General features: G+C 34.8%; 1 protein-coding gene across 4 annotated transcripts in view; it reads right to left on the bottom strand.

The window, feature by feature from the left end:
• The window catches only part of trim3a (tripartite motif containing 3a), a 56,478-nt gene that overhangs the window by 35,897 nt on the left and 6,880 nt on the right, over nt 1–13,701 (bottom strand). The window contains exon 1 of one of the 4 annotated variants that reach the window (XM_087284381.1): nt 503–572. The exons of the other annotated variants lie outside the window; for them this stretch is intronic. The gene's annotated coding sequence lies outside the window, so the exon portion shown is untranslated. Of the gene's footprint in view, nt 1–502; nt 573–13,701 lie in introns of those variants that run through there. 4 annotated transcript variants of the gene reach the window in all.

The raw sequence follows: 13,701 nt of genomic DNA, 5'->3' as shown, positions 1-13,701 counted from the left end.
GTGTGAAACATGTGCTGGATAAGTTGGTGATCCATTCTGCTGTGGCAAGCGCAGATTAATATAGGGACTAAGCCAAAACAAAATGAATTAATGAATTTTGCTTATTTTATTTTAAACAGTCTAATGTTATCATAGAATTGTCAAATCTGTTACCTATAATTTTTTTTTAAAACAGTGACAGACATAGAGAAATTGAACTGACTGTAAAATACAGTGCTTCACACAATGACTCTTTACAGTAAAGGGCTTTTGAAGACCGGATGAGTGCCAGAAGTGAAACTAAAACTTTTCCTATTAGGATGGATAACAAAACTGACAGACACCATTTAAATGTCCCTTGGATTAACATAAAAATGTGTAGATGTCAATCTTAGTATGTTAGTTTTAAAGACATTTATAGCTTAGTGTGCACCAAAAGAGCGACAAATGTCATTAATGAATCAAATTTTTGACATAATTTCATACTTCAGTTTCTTGTGTAATAATTTGACCAATCAAATACCTTCTATTATCTGAAACATCCCGTCCCCTTCAAGTCACTTCTCAATAGCTTTTCATTTGATGTGCATGACCTGTGGTTATAAAAATGCTTATGCTATATATATATATATATATATATATATATATATATATATATATATATATATATATATATATATATATATATATATATATATATATATATATAGGGGAGTGCTACCCAAGTAACACCCTGTAATGTTTCAGTTTACAAAAAAAAAAAAATCACATTTCATAGCACTTCACGGGAAATTTAACAGGTTAAATCCAAATGAATAATTACAATGCAGCTGATTCGAAATGACATTATTTCTATTTGAAACTTGGAAGAATTTAGGGCTACATGGTAAAACTGATATTGTAATTTTTTTTTCTACAATATATATTTTGCAATATTGAGTATAATTTCACCAGATGAAATGAATAGGTCTATTTGGAATTTTAATTTAATAATTTTAGATACATTGGGATGATTTTATAAGGGAGAGTAACTCCATAAAATACAATAAGCCAATCACAAACAATGAATACAGTAAAGCACCGATACTGTACAAATAAAACAGACAGTGTGTTATTATTTTTTGGAAGTCTAGCAATATTGAGATACACCCATTTAATAATCAAATGCAAAAAAAAATACTATAGTTTACATGTAATTTCTTAAGCGTGAATAATTTAAACTAAATAAAAAAAAAAACAGCCACAGGCCCTAAAAACATACATAAATAATAAACGTTTTGGTAACTTTATAGGTAAATGTTGCAATGACAAATTAATAATGTTGCACAATATCTATGCTGAAGCAATATATTGTGCAGCCCTAGAAGAAATATTATCAGACCTTTTTAGGATAAAACATTAACATTTAATCAAATCAACAAATCCAAGTCAAATTAAATTCTTTTTGGCCTGTTTTATTTAACATAGTTGATATCTGCAGCTGTTCATTGCATTCATCCTACTGTTTAGCTATTCCACATGGGTGTTAATTCCTATGTATACACACACAAAACATATGAAAGATTATCCACAGTGGTGAAAATAAAAGCAGACAGGGTTGTGGATTTTCTCAAGCAGTGCTCATTGTTTGGTTTCCTGCGGATTGAAGCCAAGCCCAGTAACCAAGAAACACCAACACAGCCCCCCCTGCCTTAGTCTGCCGCCCCACCCCCTTCACCATACAACCTGAATGAGAGCAGCTGAAAACTGACATCACCAGAGACAGATCCGTCCCTCCTTCTCTGACTCAGTCTTAAACTAAAGCTCAGCAGTTCATGTGTAGAAAAGTAATGAAATCAGACTGTAAATCTTATTTAGATGTTATATTGATGCTTTTGATTTAAATTTAAGGAGATTTTAAATCAGCAAACTCTCATTTTGTGCTTCAAAGGCCATGCTGTCACACTATTGGCCCACTTCACTGAGTGGTACTGTACAGTACGGCACGATACGATATGGGTCAGTATGCTTTTATGTTTCCACTGTTAAAAGTTACCAAAAAGAGAACAGTACCATACCTCTTTGAAAGGAGTACCCAGCACGACAAAAGGGTACCAGAAGGCCTTCTTATCTGCTCTCTCCTTCTTATCTGCTCTCACTTCTGCAGATCTATGTGCCCTCCAGAAACTTGCGTTCTGTGAATGAACGTCGCCACGTGGTTCCATCCCAAAGAGGGAAGCAAATCACTTTCCTGAACGCTCGTGTTCAATCTGCCCAGTTGGTGGAACAAACTCCCTAACTGCATCAGAAAGGCACTAGTACTAGTGCTTTCCTTCTTAGACTTTACAGACCTGAAACTTGCCTATAGCACTTATTCATTGTTGCTCTTATAGTTGTGTAAATTGCGTCCTTGTCCTCATTTGTAAGTCGCTTTGGATAAAAGCATCTGCTAAATGACTAAATGTAAATGTAATGTAAATGTAAAGGCGGAGCTAGACAGGCAGCTAAACCCTATTAGTTTAAGAAAGAAACGTTACTAGTGCGTACAGAAGCCAGGAGAATGAAAATAAAGAAAGCACCATTTTTAAATACACAACCGAGACATTACACCTCAATAACTTTTTTTTTCGACAGTAGAACAAACCGCCGTTATACAATAACTTGCCTAATTACCTCAACCTGCCTGGTTACCCTAATTAACCTAATTAAGCCTTTAAATGTCACTTTAAGCTGTATAGAAGCGTCTTGGAAAATATCTATGTAACGTCGGGGAGTGACACCAACAACAGAAGTTTGGATCCACGTGCAGGTTTATTAGAATTGTCAGGCAAGCAGTGGTCAATACCGGCAAACAGATGTATGAGGGCAATCCAGAGTCAAGGTCAAAACAACAGGCAGTTGGTCAGAGGCAGGCAGCAAACAGCATTAAATAAATAAACAAGGCAAAGATCAAAACACGGGAAAACAAGGCCAGGATAACGCGTTGTAATGTCACCTTACAGATAAACAAGACTCGGCCAACTGAAGGAGTGAATGTGTGGCTTAAATAGTGTGTGTTAATCAGTCTCTGAAAGTCCTCAGGTGTGAATGTAAATCAAGCTAAATGAGAAAGCAGGTGTGTGGGCGAAGAGCATGTATGAAGTTGTAGTCCAGGAAAAGTGTAGTTCTAAGTGTGTGTGTGTTTACCAGCGACATCTGGTGGTTGTTTGCTGGTGAACATGACAATCTAGTAAAATATTATTTACTGTCATCATAGCAAAGATATAATAATTATTATTATAGATGAGTTATTGAAACTATTATGTTTAGAAATGTGATGAAAAAATCTTCTTTCGGTTAAACAGAAATTGGGGAAAAAAATTTACAGGGGAGCTAATAATTTGAGGGGCTAATAATTCTGACTTCGACTGTATGCAATAAAAAATGTCCTGGCGTTGTTTTACGAGGCTGTCTAAAAGCGTGAGTGGTTTCACTTTCCCCAGAGAGCTCGCATATAAATTGCGCATCTATATTTAATATAATGAACTTCTTAAGCTGATGATAATAACGTGCGCGTGATTATCGAAGTGCTTCTGACATCCGATCCTTTCCCGAAACAGACAGACGCAAGAGAAAAGCCCAAAAACAAATAGAAATGAGAAGCCAACAAAGGAGCAAATGATTCTTTCAGCAACCTAAAACATGAACAAACTGAAATGTCTAACTATTATCATCACCTTTTGGACTTCTATGAACTCTGAATGATGGAATTACTCTCTAACAGGGGTTACATGTGCTAGTGAAGATTAAAGATACAGATGAAAGGCTACTGTGGGATATATGTTGCTGTTTTTGAACCTAAAAAAGGACTAAATGTATGCTGCGTGTAGATTTTCTGTAATTAGTAACATATTGGAGACTATAACGGTCTGTATCTTCATATATGTTGCATTTATTTATTTATTTTATATAATTGCAGACGTTACAATAGGCGATTCTGCACTATAATTGTTCTGCAGTTATAATGAAAATTATATTCACAGAAAGGTTAGTAATGACATTTATATACAAGTATTTATGTGTATAAAGCATCTGTTTAGTGAGAAGTGCTTCCCAAATAATTTGTGAACGACCCGTACAGCTTTACTTTGACATTTCCAAGAGCGAGAATGACATCAGTTGAAACTTTCTGTCGTACACCACGCCAATTGGTACGGTAAGGTGACCCGTACCGACCCGTATCGTACCGTACCATACCACTCAGTGCAAGGGGGCCATATATGGGGTTAATTGTCAAAAAGAGAAGCTGCAACTAAAAAACCTGTCATTAGTGAAAGTTCAAGCTAAATTTTAACTAGTGGTTCGAAAACTATGATAACACGTGCAGTAGTATGGGGCAAGGCAAGCTTATTTATATAGGACATTTTATACACACTGGTAATTCAAAGTGCTTCACATAAACAGGAATAAAAGAGAAGTATAAATAAAATACAAATAAAAATAAAAACAAATAATATAAAAATAGATGAAGAGAGCATAAAGACACATTCTCCATTGGTTTGCATCTATTTTATTACTATGTTCATTAATCGTTCATTAATCGTTATAAGGGTAATTGTTGTAGCTTAGGTTCAGGTATATGATTGCATTCTTTTGTATTTATGCTTTATTGCCATATCAGCTTTACTGGCCATTACATGGCATACGCAAAAAAAAAAAAAAGAAAACACATTTAACACCATAACATCGTTAATACAATACACTGAAACAAACATTTTACAAACTTTAGCTTAGATAAAGAGACAAGGTTGAGTATGAACTAGATACAATTCTTTAAAAGATGCACTTGTTATGTGTCTATAAAAATCCTAAAAAATTTGTAATGATAAAAAATCACTGCCTACAACATTTAAAATTTGACATTGCAAAAAACATGTCTATAGAATGTGGTCGTACGGAATTAGGCATTAATATATGCTTCATAATTACTAATAAACAGCTAAAATGTAAGCAAATAAAAAACTTGTTAAATGTGAGAATTGGTCCCTATATAAGTATTAATAACAACACACAAAATAAATGATTTATTTATTTAGACTTCATATTTTTTACTTTAAACTGAAATTCATTATAAATTTCCTCATTGATTTTATGTAGATGAACAAAGAGAGAATGTAGATTCGTTTGGGTGAACTAATCCGCACAATTACTGGAGATGAGAACAAAATCTCTGTGGCTCAGTGGTTAGCACTGTCACCTCACAGCAAGAAGGTCGCTGGTTCGAGTCCCGGCTGGACTAGTTGGCATTTCAGTGTGGAGTTTGCATGTTCACCCCGTGTTTGTGTGGGTTTCCTCCAAACACATGCGCTATAAGTGAACTGGATGAACTAAATTGGTGGTAGTGTGTGTGTATGTGTGTGTGTCAGTACTCGTTTGCATCTGGAAGGGCATCCACTGTGCAAAACATATGCTGTAATAGTTGGTGGAAAATGAATAAATGGTCATCTAAAATCCAAATGCCTCATTTATAAACCTTCCTAAACGTAAATTTACATCAGAATAAATGTAAATGTATTCATTAATAATTATGGCTGCTATGATGATTTAAAGTAGTTCAATTAAGTGAATATTTAAGTTAAATATGTTTACTTACATTACTTTACTTACATATGTGCACATTTTCCTGTTAAGTTTGTTTTTTAGATCCCAACTTTTTTTGTCATACGCTCCTTTTCATCCTCGTTTTGTGCTTACACTACATTTATAAATGAGATCCTAAGTTAATAATCAAAAAAATGTAACAATATTATTCCCATGCAATATTTACAAAACCATCAGTGTTACAATGTTAGCATGTGAAATATAATATCGTGGCCACAAGCAATATTATGAGATACTCTCATCCAATCCTTCTCACATTGTGCTAATGAGCTTAATGACCCCCCATAGCCAAAACCACCATGAACGGCCTGGATCAGACTCAAGCTACCTCTGAAAACACACTCTGTGTACAGTATATTCACACCCTCACAATGGATGCACAGTGGATTATCTGTTGAAAAGAAGAGGATTTTTTTTTAAATGGAAATCATATCTTTTGTCACTTTGCATTGATTTAATGAGTCCTCACTAAATATTAATAACAAAAAAAATTTCATAAAAAAAAAAAAAAACACACACACACATCCCGAACCTAAAGTCTGCATGAATCGTAAATAGCTGAGACTTCTTTTTGTATATAATGTAGATGTACAGTACTGTACTTCCAAATGAAATGGAAGGTTACACTTTACTCTAAGATTACACAAATTAACTGCTGAGTAATATTAATTAATTACATGTACTTAAAATATGGCTGCGGTTACAATGTGGATTAGGTTTAGGGTTCGTTACATGTAATCATGCACAATTCATTGTAATTACTATAGCAAGTGCAAGGAACATGTGTTACTAGGTCACCTTAAATTAAAGTGTAACCAAAGGGAATATTAAGCGGGGGGCGGACCTTTCTTATTGCAAATCATTCCATTATGGCAAACTAATGGTAAGAGGGGCGTGGTTTCGAATATTAGGAGTGTACGATAGTGGACAAATATATACAGTATTACCATGTTTTGTTTTTCTGCTTTGTATATTGCGATATGAATCCAATTTCACCAGATGGCCTAAATATTTCTATTTGGAAAGACTTAATGTACAGAAATTGTAAAATAAATGTAAAATAAAACGGCACAGTCCTTATTGTGTTAATAGTTCAATAAAATGCATTTTATTAAAAACAAAAATGGCACAACTTCTTGTGCCTAAATGCTTTAAACTATCTTTGTACGCTCATAGTCACAGAACTCGTTTACCATTCTACAAGCACTCCACAAATCTCATATTCTGAACTGTGGCTCCATAATCACGACTCAACATTGTAGATCCAACAATGTGACAATAGCAGGTGAATACATTCCAATATTGATGCCAAAACAATATATTGTGAAGCCCTAACGCCCGATTCACATGGGGTGTCAGCATCAATACTTTCCATTCACTTTGAATGGGGAACATCAAGCGTTGCCGAACTGAATTGTGGATCCATCAGCCAATCAGATCGCTTTATGCAAATACCCTCTAGCTCAGACAGTAGCCCGTTGCAGTCTAATATCATTGGCTGATGCTGCTATGACAATTGCGTCAGCCCCATTTCAGTCAAGAGTTGACGCTGACACCCCGTGTGAATCAGGACGTAACAAGTCGTAACTGATGTCAACAGAGAAGGACCACCACTCCAGACGTGGAAGCAAATGGTCAGGCTTTGATTAAAGATTAACCATTTTTTATTTTTTTCAGTGGATTATCTTGCACGGATTAATTATTCACCTAAGAATAACAATGTGTGCTAGCAAAACAAACATTATGCATTTAGATTTCAAACTGACTCAAAAACATTAGCATGAATGCTGAATATAGACTATATCCTACTTTTAGTGATAGAGTCAGAGTTTATATACTGTATGCCACACATACTGCACGTCTTCAGATGTCCCAGATAGCTCAAGAACAATAACGGCCAATATAAGTATTGCTCTAGAGTGCCTTTCACAGCAAACTGTACTGACCTCACCACCCAGTGATTTATGACTTCCTGCTGAATGACTCTCCCTATCTGTGGAAGCTACTATACTCATGTGTAGTATTCATCAATTGAAAAAGGGCTGCAAGATATTGGAAGAATCTAACATTGCAATTTATATTGCGATATGAATACAATTTCAACAGATGACTAAATATCTCTAGTTAGAAAGAGTTTATTATGTCCGATCGACTGGGGTGATTCTGCAGCAGGCCCGGATTGGCTAATCGGGAGGACCGGGAGAATTCCCGGTGGGCCGTCCGTTTTTTGGCCACGAGGGCCGGTGTCCCTAGCTTCAGAATCTGTAGCTCTCAGCAGTCACACTTTTTAAATTAATTTATTTAATTGACCAGTCTTCTTATTCATTATTTTACCGTAGCTCTGCTCTGTTTATATATAAGTAGCCTGCAAATTATTGGTTTTTAACTACAACTGCTGTGGTCCAGTGGTTAGCACGTTAGATTACGACGCTGCCAATCGGGGTTTGAATCTTGTCTGAGTATGTTTTTTTTTTTTTCTCATTTTTATTGTTAAGACATATAATACTGTTAGAGTTGTTGAACATTTGAAGTTCTAAAGCAGCTGTTTTCTTAAAAAAGACGTGATATTGTAATTAGGAACTGAAATGGAAATGTCCTTATTTTAATATAGTCAGTCGTGAACTGAGGTGGGCCGGTCTGAGGCTTGAAATTCCAGGGCTGAAAAGCAGTCCCACTCCGGCCCTGTTCTGCAGTGAGAGTACATCTCCATAAAATCTAATAATCAAGCTATAATTACAATCAAGAAAAAGATACAACTGAAACAAAGAGTGTTTTATCGTTTTATGAGTCGAACAGAATTTACACCATTTGTCATTGAAATGACACCATAGTGTAAATTCGTGTAAAAGGCACGCCACCACATCTGGAAAAAATTCTAGAGGGAACACAGTTATTACTTATTTCTTTAAAGTAATGCGTTACTTCACGTGTTACTTAGAAAAGTAATATTATTACGTATCTTATGTTACATGTAATGTGTTACCCTCAACACTGTTAGGCACTGAATCAAAAAGTTATGAATTGTCATGAGATAGCGTTGAATGATCACATTGTAATGTTGATTCTGAAACAATATTTTGTGCAGCCCTAATTTTAGAATACCTCGGACAAAAAAACAAAACAAAACTAAGAAATAAAATATATACAGTAAGTTAAACATAAAACACAGTTTCCACATGCCAATAATAAAAAGAATAATATTCCTAAAGCAATTAAAAAATTTACAGAGAAATAAAATGTTTTTATAATACACTGGGTTAAACGCACAAGGTTTTGAGGGTCTTTAACATATTTCTTTTCTTAATGCGCTATTCGGAGACCTTTTCTCTGCAGGGATGGCATTTAATCGGATTGTAACGCTGGCTTACATTCAGAAAAGGAAAAAAAAAAAATCAGTCTGGTCTAATCTGCCTGGGACAGAAACTGCCCGCCCTCCTCTGCCACCTACATCTTGCCAATATAATAGACTGCCCATTCAGGACAATAGAGCCAAGCAGCCTGCATCATTAATTTCCATAAATTTCACTTTCTTGCAATTAGTCAACACTAGCTAACAGCTCAGCAAGACAGCATGTGATTTTTTCCATTACCTGTGACTAATTGCAGGATATTGCACGCAGCAGGCAATGAGCAATTCACCTCAGGGTTAAAAAAATAATAATAAGTACAAAAGACCCGCAGCAGCACTAGGTCACCAAAGTGCACTTTTAGTACAGAAATTGAAATCGGTAGACACAAAGGAAGCAGCAGCATGGATTTATTTCATATAAATAGGCTGATCTTGCATGGTGAGAGTTGTTTAAGCAGCATTTTCAGTGTTGGGGCTGGGGAGATGCCATGAGTCACAGAGCACTAACAGAAGTGATGTGTTCATGCTTCTTCATCCTTATAGGTCTAGTTTTAACTGCAGACGTGGGCCGGACAAGCTGGGAAAAAATGATTTCCTGACACTGCATCCACACCCGGTCTGACTATCCATGCATAATGAACAATTACAAAATAAGCTTGTAGGTTTGGAGACACTGGCTTTGCAGATTTGTAGTATTGCATGATCTTACTTACTAGAGTTGTAATGGATCACAGTTGATCCATGGTTCGCATGGATCACAACCTATGGAACACAAGTGACCTATATATATATATATATATATATATATATATATATATATATATATATATGTATGTATAGTTCATGCTACACAGTTTTAAGTCCAATTTAGTGTAAAAATAGACTATTACAATCTAAATTTAATGAATGCAATACAATTTGAATGTTTTTTCGATTATATCTGGAAGTTGTCAAAACAAGAAACAAGCTAAAAATGTTTCAGACCCAATTTACACCTTTTTTATTAACCCAGACTCATTAAAAATATGTGCCCAGGGCTACATTTTTGAAAACCAAGAAAAATGTACAGTGTTCTTGAAGTTTTCCACCGTTTACACCATCTACATTTTTGATAATCTCAAATGCATTACTGTTGCATGTTTTCTCATATGCATAGTGTTCGTTTACACACAAAATGCAGCAATTATGTACTCAGAAGCATATATTTTTTGGTTCTCAGAAATGTATCCCGGGGCACATTTTCCCAATGAGCCTGTGTTGTTTTTATTGTTGCCCACTTGTGACTGGATTGCTGACAACATATGTCAGTTTTAATGTAAACATGGTCATTTTTGGAGCTCCTTATATCAATTTGATGCTTCATACCTCCACAAAATCTGAGTCAATGCAATTCAAATCTTGTGACAATGTTATCATCAGCACATGACTTTACAATCATAAAAAGTACCAATAGATTTATGAATGAACCCTGATCTTCATTTATAAATAACCAAGAGGGAATTTCATCACAAATGAGTGTTTCAAAACATCTGATCCTTAAGTAACATGGCTGACCAGCTGTGGAAGCCCAGATGCCAAATCCATCAGGGGATACTTAGCTCCCGTTGTGCTAAAAAAAAGCCTTGTCTGCTGTGTCACACAGATTCCTGCATTTTTAAAACCAGATGGATGAATCTGTCCATTCATTTCTATCAGTTACTCCATATCATTATGATTCGTCAACACCATACTGTCTCATTAATGCCTCATCGGTCTCATTTTGACAGGCAAAATGATGAAAATGAAGTCATTAGTCTTTGGTGTGCTAAATGGCATAAGATGCAACTTCAGTAGGCTATACCAAATTCTTTACAACAGTTGTCACAAGTCACACTATGAGTTTGACCTTCTAAACTGATTTTTGCTGTCTGTTAAAATGGTTATTTAAAATCAACTGAAGCAACACAATTCTTAATTTCATTGGACAACTTAATTGTTTTATGTTCAATCCACTTCAATTTACACAAACTACTTAGCTAAATTAATTAATTTCGGTTGTCCCAAGACAAACCAATTGTAATTTTTTCAGTGTATCCATAAGCAGCATCTGGACACTAATAAGTATGTTTGCAGTAACCCACCATGATAAAATGGAGCTAAAATATTGGTCAGATTTTTCTTTATAAATATAAACAACTGAATTTATTAATTGACTTTATAAACTTTTTATCTAAAAACGTTATGTTTTAATGCAATCGTATTTGTGTTGTAGTTAGTTTTACTATTAATTACACATGTCAATTAACTAAATTGGACATTTTAACAGATTTTTGAATGATCTATATTAAATAGAAAATGTATTTATTTAGATTTTTAAAATATGGATTTTTACACTTTTCTGCTAAGTGGGACACTTGTAAAAGGATAATGCATGATTCATTAAATGTGATATATTTTGTTTTATTCTAACTAAATTCACAATTTTCAGCTATAATGATTAGCTGTAAAAATAAACATGCTTTATTAATGTTCTGTTTAGGTACCAATTTGTAACTTTAAGGTATCAGTCTGGACCTTTAAAATACAAAGGTGTATCTTCTGGAAGGTTACCGCCCCAGTTAGTGTGGTCTAAATAAACATGAAAATACATCAACCATTCATTTAACACTATTTAATATGACTATAAAGCTTTTATACTGACTGAAACAGAAATTAAATATTAAGGTAAATCAGTTTGATCAATACTGTTAATCAGGGCTGCACAATATATCGTTTCAGCATCGAAATCGCAATGTGCACAACATTCACAATAGTCACATCGCAGGATTTGCAATATTGAGTCTGAACTATATTTAAGACTATATTTAAGAATTTTTATCTTGTTTCTAGACCAAAAATCAAAATGTCAAAGTGAAAACATATTAGATTATTTTACATTTTTTCGAGTTTAATGTAATTTTGACTTATTACTTCTAAAAGTAAGTACAAAATATTTTACTTGATTTAACTTGAATTTTTAATTATTTTGACTAGAAATGAGACAAAAAGTAAGAAAAGCATTTTTTTTTTTGCATTATGATTATTTAATTTCTGTACCTAAATACTATTAAACTCTCCAAAAAAAAAAAAAAAAAAACTGAAGAAAACTATCAAGTGAAACTCTGTTTCCCAAATATTTGCTGTGCGATTTGGGAAAAATATCTAATTGTAATTTTTTTTTTGACAGATATTGCGATTTCGATTTGATTTGCGATTTAATTTTGTAGTCAGGCTTTAGCTCAATAATTTGTATCGTAGCTTCTTACTGCTTAATGCAGTGAGTGTTAGTTAAAAAAGGAACTGAAAAAATATTAACTTATGGTAGCAAAAACTCTGAAATTATACGTTGCTTTCTACTAGATTGAGAGTCACTGGCAATACTTTTAGTTGACATTTTAGCAAGATGCTCCTTATATAGCCGCCTCTGGTGCTTTTTAGGAGGTGGTAGTTGTATTTCCTTGTGCTATGGCAACAATTCTGCGACAGTTCTCACAAATGACCTGGTTCTGTTTGATGACTGTGACTCTGAAACCAAGATATTCCCATATTACTGACGTGCTGTTTTTCGTTGATATTAATTCATCTATTAATACTTCTGAAGCGGCAGAGACCATCATCCCACTTGTTTGCGCTTTTCTGTTTGTTGTTTTTGTATTGTGTGCGCATAGTTCGGTTGCGCAATTTTGATTGGGCAGAACCAAAGTGTGCTCACTCAATTGGCTAGTAATACTGTCACACACAAACAGCGGTCACACACTTGCTTTTTTTTGGGGCGGGGGGTTAAATAATATATATTTCATATCGCAGCCTCTTCTTGCGATTAGCTATTTGCAAGTTTTTCAAATCGCGATTGCGATTCAATTTTAATCGCACAGCCCTAATTCATATCACAAGATAGTCGCAGAAAAAGAAAATATCGCAATATGAAAATTTTTCAATATCATGCAGCCCTATGGTCAATCTAAAAACACATCCTTAATGCCTACAAAAATAAAGTCTTAAATGTGTTTTTACTGACTACACAGGGCAACAGAAAAGAAGAAAGAATGAAGAAAGAACAGAGAGACATCCAATAAAATCAATCTCCCACCTAAAAGACAAATCGAGTCAGCATGATTGGATTCATTGTAATGCATGAGTGCACTTGTGCGTAACAAGTTGAATTCTACACACACACACACAGACAGATACACAAACTGCACATTTCTGCAAGGTCAAAATATTCCAGACCACCAGGCGCCGCCCAGCCCCCTGTCAACATGATGGCAGGACTGCAGAATAAGCTGTCATTCACACGAAGATGCGATTCCTACACAATGCCTCACCTGCAACGCTCCGCTGTCAGTCTCTATGTCTGTTTTACTTAACATCAACCTGACAGCATCTGTCCAGCACGCATAAGGCCAACACCAAACCCCAAACATGACAGGAAAGAATACTGACTTGCTTTTTTTTCCTGGTTGGATATTAAGCACATCAACACATCACATCAACCATGGCTGATTTCTTTGCCATCAACACCAGTAACCACCAGTAGTGAATAAATCTAGTTACAGTGCATCTCAATATCTGTGCTACAACTCAGCAGCATTTTTAAAGCAAAAAACAAAAGGTCAAAGAATATGCGTTTACATCCTACTCAAAGCAGACTCTCACAGCACTGCAGTAAAACATTTCTACATGTCGGTGATTATGCATTTCGATTACGTAATTTAAAAATGTTGAAGTAAGGATTA

This window comes from Danio rerio, chromosome 15, assembly GCF_052040795.2.
Source record: "Danio rerio strain M-AB ecotype USA chromosome 15, GRCz13ab, whole genome shotgun sequence".
Taxonomy (NCBI): Eukaryota; Metazoa; Chordata; class Actinopteri; order Cypriniformes; family Danionidae; genus Danio; species Danio rerio.
Note: the sequence above shows the minus strand (reverse complement) of the source record. Positions and strands in the feature narration are given on the sequence as shown.